Below are 12,045 nucleotides of genomic sequence, written 5' to 3'. Positions count from 1 at the left end.
CCAGGGTTCAAGTCCAAGCACCTATGTGTTGGCTCAACCAACTGTGACTAGGTGATCTGGTGATCTTATCTGACTTCTGCAGAGTGTGCAGACATAACATTCATACACATGAAATAAAATAAATAAACCTAAAAAACTAAAAGACAGAGCTGGGCCATGGTAGCACACGCCTTTAATCTCAGCACTGGGGAGGCAGAGGCAGGTGGATCTCTGTAAATGCGAGGCCAACCTGGCCTACAGAGTGAATTCCAGGAAAGCCAAGGCTACACAGAGAAACCCTCTCTCAAAACAACAACAACAACAACAAATTAAAACACAGAAAACTGTCCTCCAAGAATATCTTGATCGCCACCACCTGGAGAAGACATTGAGTTCCCAACTCAAACCAGGCCAGAACAAGATGCTGCACTCCCTGTGCCCACCAGGAGGTGGCACCAGTATCCCAGCTTGTTACCCTTGACTCTACTGTTCCGATTTATTGCTTTTTTAAACCAGAGTTTGGAGAAGCAAAAGAGGGGATAAGGAAAGGGTGGGGAAATGAGTGGGAAAGAGCCTGGGGGTGGCTGGGGTGCAGAGCAAGGATGATGGAGCTGGATGATGATCAGCTTTTGCTTTTGTTTTTTTGAGGGCCTAGTGAATCGTGCTGTTCTCAGCCTGGCAGTCTGTCCACAGGCCCTGAATCCTCACCCTGTCTGTGGGTGCTGAGCAAGTGGCTGCAGCCCTGAGCTGCCCACAGCCCCATCTATGGAAATTTTAGCCCTTTCCTACTCCCCCCCATCCCCTACCCCATTGGTAAGTTCTTCCTCCTCTTGGCCATTGTACTCTTTCTTCATCCTTCTCATCCTCTTCCTTCTTTCTCTTCAAGAAAGGATCTGTGTAGCCCTGACTGGCCTGGAACTCACTGTGGAGACCAGGCTGGCCTCACACTCACAGAGATTTTCCTGCCTCTGCCTCAAGAGTGCTGGGATTAAAACCTTCCTTTTGGCAAATTCTTTACCCTTGAGCTGGAAACTCCTGGTCCTAGCTGGAGCCTTGGAATGCAGGGAGGAGGGCGACCTGAGCAGTCTCAGGTCAGGGGATGGAAGTGGGAGTGAGCTGTGGTTCTATAAACACTCTCTGGCTCTTTGCCTTGGTCCCCAGAGGAATCTGTGTTCTAGTTCCCAGCTGTGTCTCTAACCAAACACTACAACCACCTTACCTGCCTCTCCATGTCCCTGTGACGCTGGCTCTCTGGTCTCTTCACTATGCTGATATGAAATTGGAGTCTCCAAAGTTCTATACAGTCGGCGTCATCTGCTTGGGTCTGTCCACATTAGTGACCTGGAGTTCCTCAGATTTCCCCTGTGACTGCCTGCCTTGTTCCAGGCCTTTATGGAGCCTGTTCCCTCTCTTTGGAATGTTGTCCCTCTCACTCACTGCACGACAAGGCACTGTCCTCCTGCAACTTAGAAAGGACTCCCTCATGCCCTTTCCTGAGCCTCAGGGTCAGCCCTGACAGGATTGTCAAGCAGTTGACCTTCAGAGATCCTTGTGTAATCGGAGTCAGCATTTTCTTGGATGTTTGTTTAATCGGAAACTCCCGGGGGTGGGGGTGGGGCAGGGGCCAGGTCTATCTATCTTCAGTACTGTGGGGCAGGGGCCACACCTACTTTCACATGGTGTTAGGTCACTGAGAGCATACCTAGCGGGTAGGAGGTACTCAGGAACATCTGGGCCATTTGCTCAAATCCCCACACCTTCCTCTGTCTGTTTAGCTCCTCACTCCTCAGGGTGTGCAGAGGTCACTGTCACGGTGGAGGCTTCACCCCAGCCCCTGGCATCCATATACCCAAAGAGTCTGGAATGTTCTGGTGGAAGTCCCATCCCAAACCCCCTCACCTATCTCTCTCCAAACCTTGCTGCATCTCAGAAAGTCACCAAATGATGAACCCTCCCCGAGAGATGCTCAAGACCACTCCCACGGGGTATCTAAACTGTCTCCCAGAAAACATGGTTTTCTGACTCCTCTTTCCTTTCTCCTCTCTAGGGGGCTGAAAAGCCATTCAGGAGTGTTGTATCCATTAAATGTGGGACTTTTCTTTTTTTTGGGGGGGGGTGGTTTGAGGCAGGGTTTCCCTGTGGCTTTGGAGGCTGTCCTGGAACTAGCTCTTGTAGACCAGGTTAGCCTCAAACTCACAGAGATTTGCCCGCCTCTGCCTCCTTAGTGCTGGGATTAAAGGCGTGCGCCACCACCTCGCCCAACAAATGTGGACTTTTTTTTTTTTTTTAAGATTTTATTTATTTATTATGTATACAGTCTTCTGCCTGCATGCCAGCAGAGGGCACCAGATCTCATTCAAGGTGGCTGTGAGCCACCATGTGGTTGTGGTTGCCGAGAATTGAACTCAGGGCCTAAAGAACAGCCAGTGCTCTTAACCTCTGAGCCATCTCTCCTGCCCCCCAAATGTGGATTTTTTCTACTCCGGTTTGATTTGGTCCGATTTGGATTGCTGCGTGCCCGAGAGGCTTATGGGGTGCTGAACCTTTTCAGTCACCCTTTCCCAACTCACAGTGATTGTCCAGTCTCAGCTTCCTAACTGCTGGGAATAGAGACATAAGCCACCATACCTAGTCCCCACTTCTTTCTTTCTTGGTGTTTTCAGACAGGATCTTATTTTTTGTTAATTACTATTTAAACTTTTCATTACACTTTATTTATGTACTTGTGTATGTGTGCATGTCTGTGTATGTGGAAACCAGAGGACAATTCTGAGAGTTGGTATTCTCCTTCCACCATGTGGGTCCCAGAGAACTGAACTCAGGTCACAAGGCTAGCTCACAATACTTTTATCTGGTAAATCATCTCCCTGACCTGCGTGGGGCAGGTGTTATGTAACTGAAGCTGGCCTTGAACTCCTGATCCTCTTGCCTCAGCTTCTCAAGGGTTAGGTTAGAAGTATGAGGCCCAGTGGTGGTGGCGCACGCCTTTAATCCCAGCACTTCGGAGGCAGAAGCAGGTGGATCTCTGTGAGTTTGAGGCCAGCCTGGTCTAAAAAGCTACACAGAGAAACCCTACCCCCCCCCCCAAAGGAAGTGTGAGACACCATACTATCCTTCTCACCCATCTACCTTTCTAGTTGTTGGCATCATTGTGTGTGTGTGTGTGTGTTTATGGTTTGTTTGTAGGTTTTTGTTTTTATTTTTTGAGACAGTTTTTCTCTGTGTAGCTCTGGCTGTCCTGGAACTCACTATTGGACCAGGCTGGCCTCGAACTCACAGAGAGAGATCCACTTGCCTCTGCCTCCTGGGAGCTGGGATCAAAGGCATGTGTCACCACTGCCCAGCATGTTTTTAGTTTTTTGAAAACAGGCTTTCCTTTCACCATCCAGGCTGTTCTGGAACTCACAGCTGCCTGTCTGCTTCTACCTCCTGAGTGGTAGGGTTACAGGCAGAGGCACCTTGCTTGGCTTTTTGTTTTTAAAACAGGGTCTCACTTTGCAGCCCTGAATGTCCTGGAACTCACTATGTAGACCAGGCTGGCCTCGAACTCCCAACCATCCACCTGCTTCTATCTCTCAAGTGCTAGGGATTAAAGACATGTACCATCTTGTCTATATATGCCTAGCTTTAAAAATAATAATATCTGGCTGGGTGAAGTGGTACATGCCTTTAATCCTAGCACTTAGGAGGCAGAGGCAGGCAGACTTCTATGAGTTTAAGGCCAGCCTTGATATATATATATATATATATATATATATATATATATATATATAATTTTCATTTTTACTAAAGATTTGTAAAAATTTTAAAACTGGGATGGAGAGATGGCTCAGAGGTTAAGAGCACCGACTGCTCTTCCAGAGGTCCTGAGTTCAATTCCCAGCAGCCACATAGTGGCTCACAACCATCTGTTATGAAATCTGGTGCCCTCTTCTGGTGTGCAGATATACAAGGAAGCAGAATGTTGTATATATATATATATATATATATATATATATATATATATATATAATAAAATCTTTAAATTTTTTTTTAAAAACTATATGTGGGAGACACGACCAGGGTATATGCACACTGGAGTAGGTGCCCACAGAGGTCAGAGTGGCATACTGCCCTGGAGCTGCTGGAGTTACAGACAATTGTGAGCCATCTGATATGGCAGTGGAAACTTAAAGCCGGGTTCTCAGCAAGAAAGAGCTCTTAATGCTGAGCCATCTCTCCAGCTGTTTTTGTTCTCTTGAGACAGGGTCTCAGGTCTCATGTGATCTAGGTGGGCAATGAGTTTGCTGCGTAGAGCAGGTCACTCTGAACTTCCCGCCCTCCAGCTGCCACCTCCTAAGTGCTGCAGTTGCAAGTGTGCAGCACCGAGCTTGGTGCTGTGGCTCAGAACCCCCTAAACACACGCTCCATCACACTCATACCCCCAGCCCCGCAGTGTAGACATTTGAGGTTCTTGTGGACAAGGCAAACACCAGCTTCTCAGAGGTCACCTTCTAGTGAGGCTGCAACTTGTAAAGACAGAACAAATAAACAGGGGACTAGAGGAGACTAACACAGGAGGACTTGAGCCCATGGTCAGACAACGCCTGCTTTAGGAGGGGAGACCTCTGTTCTGAGCGCCAGCAGGACGACCCCAGAGAATAGTGTGGCAGGCAGTAAGACCTGTCAGTGCAGAGGCCCAAGGTGAAAGGAGCTTACAGTGACAGAAAAACAGAAAGAAGGCCACAGGGATGGAGACTAGGTGGGAAGGGGAATCGGTGAGTCGCTAGGGACCAGCATAGGCAACACCCAGTAAGCTTGGCTTTTCCATTGGTTGTGCAGAGCTGGCCAGAGGCCAGTCGGCAGTTGGGCCTTAGAATGTGGCTCTCTCTGTTGTGTGCTAGCTCTGAAGTTTCTGAGGCTGGTTTTGGAATGTGCCTGGTTTGGGGCTGTGTGGCTTTGCCTGTGGAAGCTGGAGGACAACTCTCCTTCACTGTGTATGTCTCAGAGATTGTGTTCAGGTCACCAAACCCCACAGCCAAAACCCTTGCGTTCCCAACCCTCTCACCAGCCATATTTGGTTTTCCTCAAAAAAATTTTTTTTTCATTATATTCTTTTTTTTTTTTTTTGGTTTTTCGAGACAGGATTTCTCTGTGTAGCTTTGGAGCCTATCCTGGCACTCGCTCTGGAGACCAGGCTGGCCTCGAACTCACAGAGATCTGCCTGCCTCTGCCTCCTGAGTGCTGGGATTAAAGGAGTGCGCCACCAATGCCCATATTTTCATTATATTCTTAAAGATTTATTTGTTTTATTTAAATTTTTAAAGATTTATTTTTATTTTTTTTTTTAAAGATTTTATTTATTTATTATGTATACAACATTCTGCTTCCATGTAGATCTGTACACCAGAAGAGGGCACCAGATCTCATAACAGATGGCTGTGAGCCACCATGTGGTTGCTGGGAATTGAACTCAGGACCTCTGGAAGAGCAGCCAGTGCTCTTAACCTCTGAGCCATCTCTCTCGCCCCTTAAAGATTTATTTCTATTTCATGTACATGATTCTATGTGTGTGTACCATATGTCTGCCTTGTGCTCACAGAGGCCAGAAGAGGGTGTTAGATCCATGGAATGGACGGGAATTAAAGATGGCTGTGAGCTTCCACACGGAACCAGTTTGGGTTCTCTGCAAAAGCAACATACACTTTTCACCACTGAGCCATCTCTCTAGCCCCATAAATATTTATTTTGTGTGTGTGTGTGTGTGTGTGTGTGTGTGTGTGTGTGTGTGTGTGTGCGCGCGCGCGCGCGCGTGTCTGTCTGTCTGTCTGTCTGTCTGTCTGTCTGTCTGTCTGTGTTTGTGCATGTTCAGAAGAAGGCCAGAGGAGGGTGTTGGCTCCTTAGAGCTAAAGTTACAGGTGCTGAATGTCTGCTGCCTGATATGAGGGCTTGGAAGGAAACTCAGTCCTTTGGAGAAGCAACGAGCTCTTCCAATTGCAACACAGGGAGTTTAAGGCTACCTGGGCTGCAAAACCTGTGTCTTAGTTATTGTTCCAGGACAGCCAGGGCTACACGGAGACAGGGCTACACGGAGAAACTCTGTCTGGGAAAACAAAACAAAATGGAGACAAGTAAGGTGGTATATGCTTTTAATCCCAGCACTCAGGCCACGTTTACACAGTTCCTGGCCAACCAGGGCTATTTCAGGGAATCTGACTTAAAAAAGCAAACTGCCTGATGGTGGTGGTGGCAGCACACACCTTTATCCTAGCACTCTGGAGGCAGAGGCAGGCAGATCTCTGAGATCGAGCCCAGCCTGGTCTACAGAACAAGTACCATGACAGCCTACACTGAGAAACCATGTCTCAAAAAACCAAAACAGGGGGCTGGAGAGATGGCTCAGAGGTTAAGCGCAGTGGCTGCTCTTCCAGAGGTCCTGAGTTCAATTCCCAGCAGCCACGTGGTGGCTCACAACCATCTGTAATGAGATCTGGTGCCCTCTTCTGGCCTGCAGGCATACAAGCAGGCAGAATGTATATACATAATAAAATCTTTAAAAAAAAATGAAACAAACCAAAACCAACAACAAAACAAAAACAAAGCACACACTGAACCAATGCTCTATCACTGAGTTCTATCCCCAGCCCTTGAAATAAATGCTTAGAATTTTTGTTAACTTGGTCACATACCACTTCAGATACCAAAATTGAAAGAGATGCAGGCTAGATATGGTCTTCCATGACTTTAATCCCACACTTGGAGGGCAGAGACAGGCAAATCTCTGCCTTCCGAGGATCAGGGATAGACAGTAAGACCCAGGCTCAAAAGAAAATGGAATGGAGGGAAGGAAAGGACAGAGATTCCACTGGAAGACTCACCACTTAGGTCATCATTTCCCTCCTAGGAGGAAGCCACTGCTGTCATTACCTGCTTGCTATCCCCAAGTTAAAAGTCACCCAAAGCCAGGCGGTGGTGGCACACACCTTTAATCCCAGCATTAGGGAGGCAGAGGCAGGAGGATCTCTGTGAGCTCAAGGCCAGCCAGGTCTAGAGAGTGAGTTCTAGGACAGCCTCCAAAGCTACAGAGAAACCCTGTCTCAAAAAACAAAAAGCAAAAAAAACGTTGCCCGAAAACACCTATTGTGAGATTTTTGAGCAAACTGTGTAAAGATGTGTCGATGTTTTACCTTGTCTGTGTAAGGCACCTGATTGGTTTAACAAAGCGCTGGATGGCCAATAGCCAGGCAGGAGAGGTTAGGCGGGACTTCTGGCCAGAGAGAGGAACTGGGGATGAATCTAGGCACACAAAGGAGACACCAAGGAGAGACACCCAAGGAATTGGACATACAGAATGGAAGAGAGGTTAAAAAGTCTTGTGGCAGAACGTAGCTTAATAGAAATAGACTAATTTAAGTTGTAAGGGCTAGTGGGACAAGCCTAAGCTAAAGGCCAAGATTTCATAACTAACAATAACTCTCCATATCATTATTTCAGGGCTCTGGGTCCCAAAAGAAAGTCCAACATCAAACACCAGCATGGAGTTCACTTTTGTTTATGCTGGGGTAGGGATCAAATGCAGGACTAGGCAAGCACTCTGCCGCCTGAGCTATTCTCCCAGCCACTTGACCTGCCCCTCTGAGGTATAAGGCTAAGGTCATTTCCTGTCAATACACCACTGAGTTTTCCTCCCCTCTCTCCCTTCCTTCCTTTTATGTAAGTATCTGATATGCCAACCCCAAAGAGGCTTCGACCAACAGGTTTCGAACCGCTGCTCTAGACAGAGTCTATGCTATTCAATTAATAATGGCTTTTCAACCTTGTATTTGAAGTCATGAAAACAAAATAAACAATAATGAAGGCTTCTGAGCCCAGCTGTTCTGGAGGCTGAGGCAGGAGATTGAAAGTTTGAGCAGCCTGGGCTACATGCAAGTTCATTTTCAGCTTGATTCCTGTAATATCAGGACTCAGAGAGCAGAAGCAGATAGATTTCTGTGGGTTCCAGGCCAGCCTGATCTACAAAGTAAATTCCAGAACACTGAAAAATAAAAAGGGCCAGGTGTGGTTTCCAGTCCCTGTAATCTTAGCACTTGGGAGGCTGAAGCAGGAGGCTAGCCTGGGCTACTATGTGAGACCATACCTAGAAACCAATAAGATTTGGGCGTGGTGGTACAGGCCTGAAATTCCTGCACCAGGGAGGCAGAGGAAAGAGGATCGGGAATTCAAGTCTTGTCTTGGCCCAGGCAAGGCACAGCTTGCTGTAGCTGTGGCTGGCCTTAAACCCCTGATGCCCCTCCATGCAGGGCTCTCAAGCCCTCAGCTCACACACATGTACTAGCACACCTGATTTCCATGCTAAAGCCTACTGGTAGGTTTGTCCCTCCTCTCCTGCCTCGGTGAGGGAGACCGGGACCATTGATTTCCAGGGGCCTTTGTTGTTGAAGGATGGGGCCTGCCTGAAGAACCTCTCTGACAGGAGCCTCACTATTGTAAATGGAGTTCTTTTTTGTTTTTGTTTTAAAGATTTTATTTATTTATTATGAACACAACATTCTGCTTCCATGTATATCTGCACACCAGAAGAGGGCACCAGATCTCATAACGGACGGTTGTGAGCCACCATGTGGTTGCTGGGAATTGAACTCAGGACCTCTGGAAGAGCAGTCAGTGCTCTTAACCTCTGATCCATCTCTCCAGCCTTTGTAAATGGAGTTCTTAATTGTTCTAAATAATAAAAACCTGGAGTCAGATAAAGAGGAAAATGCTGAGATCAGAGAGAAGAAGGAGCAAGTCACAGCCACCTTTACTTCATTTGCTTTCCAGTGGAGAGAGTGAGTTCCTGTTTCTTTCCTCTCATATCCTCTCTCTGCCCAGCCACCTCACTTCCTGTTTCTGCCCAACCATCTCACTTCCTGTCTGTATGGACCTCCTGACCTGACCTCTATGGTTAGCTAGTGGCAAGCTCCATCCTCTGATCTTCAGACAAGCTTTATTTGTGCAAGCCAGACATCACCACACACTATGCCCCTTGCCAGGTCATTTGAGAAAGCCTCAGGACAGTCTGCTCCTCAGTGGGCCTGAGATCACAGGGGTGGGTCCCACAAGGCCCCTACTTTAGGTGAAGTAGCCATCAGTGGGTGCAGATGTTTTTTTTGTTTTGTTTGGTTTGGTTTGGTTTTTCGAGACAGGGTTTCTCTGTGGCTTTGGAAGCTGTCCTGGAACTAGCTCTTGTAGACCAGGCTGGTCTCGAACTCAAAGTGATCCACCTGCCTCTGCCTCCCGAGTGCTGGGATTAAAGGCGTGCACTCGGCTCAGTGGGTGCAGTTGTGTGCAGATGTGGAATGCCCGGGTTAGGCTGTGAGGTCAGGAAGGGTATGCTTTTGGTGGGGGGGGCACTGAGTTGAGCCCTGGGGTGTCAAGGATGACTGGGAGGTTCTGGAACTATAAAGAGCCCATACTACAGCTTCAGGGTCGGGTGGAGAGGTCAGGAGAGGCAGGTAAGGTGGGTCCTGCAGTGCCAGTCCAAGAACAGTGTAGCCTGGACCAGGGGACATGAGACAAGCTGGTGGGGCTGTGGAATGTGAAGGCTGCTGGCGCTGGAAAGGGTGTGGAGAAAGCTGGTTGGGTTCAGCTGTTGGCGATTTCATGCCCCATCCTCGCTTGCTCCTTGGAGCCGGGCTCCAGCCATGGAGCCCAGGTGCCAATGAAGGTCAGGTTTCTAGTAAGAGAATAAAAAGGGTATCTCTTCTCTGTGGGGGAGAGCCGCAGCTGCCTTGCACACATTCTCCCAGATTAGGCCAAATCCCTCAGCAGGGGAAGTGGAGGCTCCCATTGAGGTCCCGGTAGTGTGGGAAGCAGTGGGCAATGGCGTATATACAGGCTTGCCCTACTCGCAGCAGGCTTGCCCTACTCGCAGCAGGCTTGCCCTACTCGCAGCGGGGCTTAGACACGGGAATGGATCACTTTGTGTCTTCCTTTACAATACTATTCTGAGCCCCAATTCTGCCATGTGTGCCCTGGGCTGGGATTTAGGGGTGGAAACAAGAATGGTTAACCCCTTAGCTGGATCAAGGGTCATGTAAGCATGGGACAGGGGTGTGGAGACTCGCAAAAGGACTCAGATAACGGGAACAGTGTTGTCTGGGGAGAGAGCAGATGGGAGGAAGTGGGTTGCTTGTTACTTGGTGTGCAGTATTCAGGTGCTGGGTCCTGTGAGCAAGCGCTCCACCACTCCACTCCATTCCCAGGCTTGTGCTGTGTGTGTGTGTGTGTGTGTGTGTGTCTGTGTGTGTGTGTGTGTGTGTTCATGCCCATGTGCACACCATGCATGTGTCTATGGAGGCCAGAGGTGCTACGGGTATTCACCACTATGTGGTTTATGCAGTGCTGCAGGTTGAACCCAGGCTTCATGAACACTAGACAAGCGTCTACTGACAGCTACAGCCCCAGGCCCCACGTGAGCTCTGAGAGTGACTAGGGCTTGGCCAAGTGAAAGGTGGGAGAAAATGTCCTCTGGAAGGAAAAACCCCTGGGAAGGCTATGGTGTGACAGACACCGGATCATAGGTGCGCTGGGGTCCAGACGAGCCTCAGCACAGTGTCTGTCCCTCCTCCCTGGGCTAACGGACCTCCCTGTTCTCTGGGCCTCCCAGAGCCTCCGAACACCAGGAAACCCGGGCCACCTGGGGCAAGGGAGTGAGCTCCAGGGGAACAGACCACCTTGTCTGAGCTCCCACTTGCCCTTTTTCCCCAAGTGATAGAGCCCATTACTTCCTCCTTCTGAGTCCCGGGTGTCCCCCTCAGGGAAATGCAGCCAGTGAGAATGCTTTCCTGGAAGAGTTGTGCTGAGAAGGAAATGAACAGTGCCCACCCCTGCCTCCTCCAGCCAGCACAGCACCCTGCCTTGGAGGCCCTGTCTTAATTGCCATGCAATAACAGCTGCTGTTTATTTAGCACTCATGCAGTGTTTGGCAGGCGTCATCATTCATTCTGGGCATTACAGCAGGGAAACAAAGGCTCAGAGAGGGTAGCTGGCCATGGTACTGCTCCCCCTGCCCCAGGCACCTTCTTCCCAGGTGCTCATTCTGTCACCGTCAGCTTCATGTCTGTGGGCTTCCAGATCAGAGTGTTGTCTATCTGTCCCTTGCAGCAGAGTCTGCCCGTGACCTTCTGGAGAGAAGCCCAACGCTATTCACAGGCTTGGAAGTTGCTCAGACCCGGGACTAAGGGGGCCAGGCCCCAGCTGTTGCCATGCTGCCCAGAGCCGACTGGGGAGGGCAGGCTTGATGGAGCAAATTTGCACAGGGGAATTAGCAGCATCTGTCTCCTGACATGGGACGTCAGGAATGTGAGCAGCCCCAGCAACTGTGTGCTTGCCAGGGACACTGGCAGGGAGGGGCATGGGGCAGGCAGTCAAGTCCCTCCTGGACCCCAGAAATTACAGGGCAGCAGCTGTTTCTATCACTCCAAGCAACCTGGTTCTGGGCTTCAATATTCACAGGGCCTGCTGAGAACTGGAGGCGTGAGTCCAGCCATTTTATGGATCTCCATTTTTTGTTTTGTCTTTTTACAGAACTGATACTCAAATCCAAGTCCTTTTTGTTTGTTTCTTGTTTTGTTTTTTTCTATAAGGCCTCATTATGTAGACCAGGCTGCCCCCCAAACCTCTGCTTCCCAGTTGTTGGGAATGGGCATGTGCTATCATGTCTGTCCTGTTTTGTTTTCAGTCTTTTTTTTTTTTTTTTTTTTTTTTTAGATTTTATTTATTTATTATGTATACAGCATTCTGCTTCCATGTATATCTGCACACCAGCAGAGGGCACCAGATCTCATAATGGATGGTTGTGAGCCACCATGTGGTTGCCGAGAATTGAACTCAGAGCTTTGGAAGAGCAGCCAGTGCTTTTAACCTCTGAACCATCTCTCCAGCCCTGTTTTTTTCTTTTTTAAGACGAGGTTTCATCTTGTAGCTCAGGCTGGCCTGTAACTCACTATATCCCAGGCTGGCCTCAAATTTGAGGTGATCTTCTTGCCTCAGCCATCCCGAGTGCTTGGATTACAGGCAAGAACCCACCATACCTGACTTTATTTT

This window comes from Cricetulus griseus, chromosome 3 (assembly GCF_003668045.3).
Source record: "Cricetulus griseus strain 17A/GY chromosome 3, alternate assembly CriGri-PICRH-1.0, whole genome shotgun sequence".
NCBI lineage: Eukaryota > Metazoa > Chordata > Mammalia > Rodentia > Cricetidae > Cricetulus > Cricetulus griseus.
This window is presented reverse-complemented; position numbering follows the sequence as displayed.